The 6,258-nt window shown below is 42.9% G+C and overlaps 1 pseudogene; it reads right to left on the bottom strand.

Annotated features, from left to right (window-relative positions):
* Positions 1–1,515: 1,515 nt before the first annotated feature.
* Positions 1,516–3,666, bottom strand: LOC147140819 (uncharacterized; annotated as a pseudogene).
* Between the last annotated feature and the right edge of the window lie 2,592 nt (positions 3,667–6,258).

Below are 6,258 nucleotides of genomic sequence, written 5' to 3'. Positions count from 1 at the left end.
GTCAATTGGGCAGTCGCTCAGGCGAAATGCGAGTAGAGGGTCGGCGTCTATATATTTTTAAAATATATTTGCGCCGCATTCCAAGCTTAGCGCACTCAACCGAACGGTCTGGATTTTTTCTGGGAAAAAAACAAGGATGCGCCGAAATCCGATGTTTGTTTTACTTTTGCACTCGACATCCATCAGGATAGAAAAATGGTATTGGATAAGAACAAACAGTAATAACATTTGCTCTCCACCTAACCTGCAAACAAAATATGACTATATCTACTGTATTGTCCTTCCTTCTTCTTCGTTGTATTCTACTGGCAGTTGCCAAACAAGCTTAACCAACTGATATTGTTCTTCTGCTGCAAGGAACCCAATGTGAATTGATGGTGGCTTCATGTTGTGTATCTTGGTGATAAAGTGCTGCCTTCATAAGTGAAATTACAATCTATTCTGACGCCCTTTCTTCACTTGAGGGTTAACAGGTAGCCACCCGCTTGCTCTGCCCGTTGATGTCGTGGTAAGGAGAGCCATATTCGGCATTGTCCTCGAAGTGGACTAGTTGGGGTGCCCATAGGCTCATTTGCATGAGATAGGACCACCCCCTCAAAACATTCTAACTTCAGCAAAGTTCTAAAAATGAAGATGTATAATGACTGTTGTGGTACGAGTTCTAGTCTTTACTTCACAGATTGTTCACTGCAGATTGCTCGTCTTGTCACTCGTCTGGAGGATGAAAGGAGTATTTCCATGTTAAGTGGATGCTCCCCCTTTCCCATCTTCATGATGATTGCAAGTGCACCGGAACGACAAAATTAGAACGGACATTTTCCTTTTGCCAACCTGATTAAAATTCATAAGTATGTTTTTTGTTTTGTTTTTTTGGGAGGGTTGGAATTGTTTTGGAGTATCCACGCAAAAAATAAAGCGGGTGAAGAAGATTGAGCGGCGCATCTGTGCATAATTTGATTCTTGTCATATCAACAGTGTGGAGGCATGGAAGCGGGGGACATTTTTCAGATGCCACGCAACGCAAAATATATCTGAAATGAAAGTGACAATGAGATGTTTGTTTGGGAAAACTACACTCTATATAAAAGCCACAACATTTGAATATCTGGATGGCAACATGTTTCTGTTGATCTGCATCGTGCAGCCTGTAAGAAACATTTTCAGAGAGCGGAACCTCCAAAATTGACTTCCAAGTTGTCCTAATTACAAAACAGACTTTTCCCCTGAGGTAAACCAAGATAACCCATCAAGGAGAAATAACTCAAACGGTATTCATACATATATATCCATCCATTATCGATACCGCTTATCCTCACAAGGGTCGCGGGGCGTGCTGGAGCCTATCCCAGCTGTCTACGGGCAGTAGACAGACACCCTGAATTGGTTGCCAGCCAATCGCAGGGCAACATATATATTTATTCATGTATTTATTTATTTATTTTAATTGACTATTTTTTATCTGTATGGAAATTGATTTGTTTTTATGTTTCCTAATTATCCATCTTCGTATCTCTTTCAAAGATGATGTGATGTGTTTTCGCTGACAAAGTATGACCCACAATCGACAAATCTCTTCTTCGTTTCCTTTCGGCTTTTCCCACAGCGAATCAATTGCCTCCATCTAACCGTGTCCTCTGCATCCTCTTCTCTCACACCAACTACCTTCATGTCCTCCCTCATTAGATCCATAAACCTCCTCCTTGGTCTTCCCCTAGGCCTCCTGCCTGGCAATTCAAAACTCAGCATCCTTCTACCAATATATTCACTACCTCTCTTCTGGACATGTCCAAATCATCTCAGTCTGGCCCCTCTGACCTTATCTCCAAAACCTCTTACATGTGCTGTCCCTCTGATGTACTCATTCCTGATCCTATCCTCCCTGGTCACTCCCAGAGAGAACCTCAGCATCTTCATCTCTACCACCTCCAGCTCTGCCTCCTGCCTTTTCCTCAGTGACACTGTCTCAAGACGAAACAACATCGCTGGTCTCACCACAGTTTTGTACACCTTTCCTTTCATTTTAGCTGAAACTCTTTTATCACACCTGACACTTTTCTCCACCCATTCCAACCTGCAAGTACACGCTTTTTCACCTCTTTTCCACATTCTCCACTGCTCTGGACTGTTGACCCTAAGTACTTAAAATCCTCCACCTTCTTGATCTCTTCTCCCTGTAACCTCACTCTTCCACTTGGGTCCCTCTTATTCACACTCATGTATGCTGTCTTACTGCAGCTAACCTTCATTCCTCTCCTTTCCAGAACAAACCTCCACCTCTCTAGCTTCTCCTCGACCCGTTGCCTGCTCTCACTGCAGATCACAATGTCATCTGCAAACATCATGGTCCATGGAGATTCCTGTCTGACCTTGAGCTCAGAGCTGATCCCTGACTCAGTCCCACCTCCACCTTGAACTCCTCTGTCACACCTACAGCACACCTCACCACTGTCTTACAGTCCTCATACATGTCCTGCACCACTCTCACATACTTCTCCGCCACTCCAGACTTCCTCATACAATACCACAGTTCCTCTCTGGGCACCCTGTCATAAGCTTTCTCCAGATGTACAAAAACACAATGCAGCTCCGTTTGGCCTTCTCTGTACTTCTCTATCAACATCCTCAAAGCAAATACTGCATCTGTAGTACTCTTTTTTGGCATGAAACCATACTGCTGCTCACAAATGCTCACTTCTGCCCTTAGTCTAGCTTCCACTACTCTTTCCCATAACTTCATTGTATGGCTCATCAGCTTTATTCCTCTGTAGTTGCCACAACTCTGTACGTCTCCCTTGTTCTTAAAAATGGGAACCAGCGCACTTCTCCTCCATTCCTCAGGCATTTTCTCACTATCTAAGATCCTGTTGAACAACCCAGTCAGAAACTCTACTGCCACCTCTCCTAGACACTTCCAAACCTCTGCAGGTACATCATCAGGACCGACTGCCTTTCCACTCTTCATCCTCTTCAGTACCCTCCTCATTTCATCCTGACTAATCTTTGCTAGTTCCTGGTCCACAGCATTTGCCTCTTCTAGTCTTTGTTCTCTCTCATTTTCCACATCCATCAGCACTTCAAAGTACTCTTTCCATCTTCCCATCACACTACTGGCACCTGTCAACAGACTTCCGTCCCTATCCTTAGTCACCCTAACCTGCTGCATGTCCTTCCCATCTCTGTCTCTCTGTCTTGCCAACTGGTATAGATCAGTTTACCCCTTCTTACTGTCCATCCTAGCATACAAGTCATCATAAACTCCTTGTTTGGCCTTTGCTACCTCTTGGCCTTTGCTACCTCTACCTTCACCTTACCTTGCATCTCCCTGTACTCCTGTCTACTCTCCTCAGTCCTCTCAGTGTCCCACTTCTTCTTGGCTAACCTCTTTCTCTGTATACACTCCTGTACCTCCTCATTCCACCACCAATTCTCCTTATCTATTTTCCTTCCAGATGACACACCAAGTACTCTCCTACCTGTCTCCCTGATCACATTAGCTTTAGTTTTCCAGTCATCTGGAAGCACTTCCTGACCACCCAGAGCCTGTTTTAACTCCTTCCTAAAAGTCATGCAACACTCTTCCTTTTTCAGCTTCCACCATTTCGTCTTCTCTTCTGCCTTTGCCCTCTTCATCTCCCTCACCACCAGAGTCATCCTACACACCACCATCCTAAGCTGTTTGGCTACACTCTCGCCGACCACTACTTTGCAGTCACTGATCTCCTTCAGGTTACACTGTCTACACAAGATGTAGTCTACCCGTGTGCTCCTACCACCACTCTTATAGGTCATCCTATGTTCCTACCTCTTCTGGTAGAAAGTATTCACTATAGCCATTTCCATCCTTTTTGCAAAGTCAACTACCATCTGTCCTTCTGCGTTCCTCTCCTGGATACCAAACCTGCCTATCACCTCCTCATCCCCTCTGTTTCCTGCACCAACATGTCCATTGAAGTCCGCACCAATGACAAGTCTCTCACTTCTAGGTATGCTCTGCATCACTTCATCAAAGTCCAGCCAGAATTTCTCCTTTTCCTCCAGCTCTCATACTACCTGTGGAGCATACCCACTAACAACATTGAACATCACACCTTCGATTTCTGGCTTCAGACTCATCACTCTATCTGACACTCTTTTTACCTCTAGGACATTCCTAACAAACTCCTCTTTCAAGATAACTTCTACTCCATTTCTCTTCCCATCTACACCATGATAGAACAACTTGAACCCTGCTCCTAAACTTCTAGCCTTGCTCCCTTTCCACCTGGTCTCTTGGACACACAGTATGTCTACCTTCCTCCTCTGCATCATGCCCACCAATTCTCTACCTTTTCCTGTCAAAGTTCCAACATTAAATGTCTACTCTCAGTCCTATACTCTTACCGTTCCTCTTCTCTCTCTTTCTACGAACACACTTTCCTCCTCTCCTTCTTCGACCAACAATGGTCCAATTTCCACCGGCGCCCTGTAGTCAACAGCGCCGATGGCGGTCGTTGTTAACCCGGGCCTCGACCGATCCGGTATGGAAGTCATAGGTTTGATTCGCATCTTTGATTTGGCAAAGGTTTTACGCCGGATGCCCTTCCTGACGCAACCCTCTGTATTTATCCGGGCTTGGGACCGGCACAATAAGACACTGGATTGTGTCCTCTTGTGGCTACATTACCCACATTCGACAAATCATTAGTCTAAAAATATAGTTGCCTTAGAGTCCAGTTAGCTCGATTCAAACTTTGCATATTACCATGACTTGGAAGACAGAGAATCTGCACAGATCTAAAGAAAAACTCAATTTTTAGTTGGCATATTATTACTTTTATTGATATTGTTAACTGCCTGAGGCAATTAGCATTAGGCTAATAAAATACTTAAACCCACACCCATGAAGCCATGAGCATGTTATAATTCATACAGAGCAAGCCCGGAGCCAGGCAATCAGCCACCTCTCAGAGGAGCGGCTGTCAATCCCTCAACCTTGCGACTGTTTTATTTCACAAACAAAGTGATCAGTGCATCCGAAGCCGCCGTTTGTTTGTTTGTGTGTTCAGCTCCCATGGCGCCGCATTAGGAAGAGATTCGACACATATTACAAGTGGAGCTGATCATAAATCTGACGGTGTTGCGCATCTCATTAGAAAGACTACGTCGCTCGATACGCTGCCGCCGAATACTTACAAATAGAGCACGGAGCTCATGATTGTCAGGGACGTGATACTCCACCAATTAGCTTCACCTCATTACGACGCCAGCGTTTTGCACATGATGAGAATGTTGACACTCTCTGTCTCTGCCACAAGCGACTGAGAAACCTCCATATGAATATGGACGGAGGTATCAAATCAATCATCCCCATAGTAAATAATTTTAATTGTTGACACCCTTAAAAATCTTTATTAGTAGTGTTTTATGTCACATTTAAACATGTCAAACTGTCATCCAATTGTGAAGATAAATTGAACAGTGTGAACTTTGCAAATTAGGGATTATTATATCAAAGAAATTAAGAAGGGTGTAGATGGAATACACCCTATTATAAAATTATTCGCATGAGGTTATGGTGACACTGTTGCGAAAATCCTCTCAGTTTTGTACAGATGTTTGATGGATTCTAGGTTAGAGTCAACACTGTATGTAAAAATTAAATGGAAGAGAGAGCTGGGTGAGGTGATTTCTTTTTTTTTTTTTTTTTTTGGTGTTCACAATGTTATTTTGTTCAAAAATTGTAAAAAAAAAAAATAAAATAAAACTGCAGTGAACCCACGCTAATGTAGTGTAATAGTAGTACAGTATGTAGGCTCCATCTAGAGAAAGAAATGAGAAAGAATCACTGCCTAATACAGTTGAGTTGTACAGAGGACTCCCTCTAGTCGCAGGAGTTAGGCATCGGTCACCCCGCAAATAGCAAAATCCCTTGCATAATTGATGTCCATTGAAACACATTGGAGAAAACGGTTTGTATTGTCTATTAGCCTTCTGGTATTGTTGTCCTTACCATTGCTGGTTTGAGTTTTTTTTTATGTTGTTCTTACCGTTATTGTTATGTACTTGTCTAATCATTGCTGGTTAGTATGTATTATTATTAAACTAACAGTTAACCGAATGAATGAACAAAAGTATATTGCTCTTATTTTCATTCATATTTTGGTTATATATTACAATACTGTGGTCAATTTTGCCCTTGCCTTTTTGTTTATTGTTCTGGATGATGTTAAAAGACAGAAGGAAGTATTTAAACTGTTAAATTATTGATGAGAAATAGGG

The sequence above is a fragment of the Filicampus tigris genome, chromosome 10 (genome assembly GCF_054856515.1).
Source record: "Filicampus tigris isolate MCC_2025a chromosome 10, RoL_Ftig_1.0, whole genome shotgun sequence".
NCBI lineage: Eukaryota > Metazoa > Chordata > Actinopteri > Syngnathiformes > Syngnathidae > Filicampus > Filicampus tigris.
This window is presented reverse-complemented; position numbering and strand designations above follow the sequence as displayed.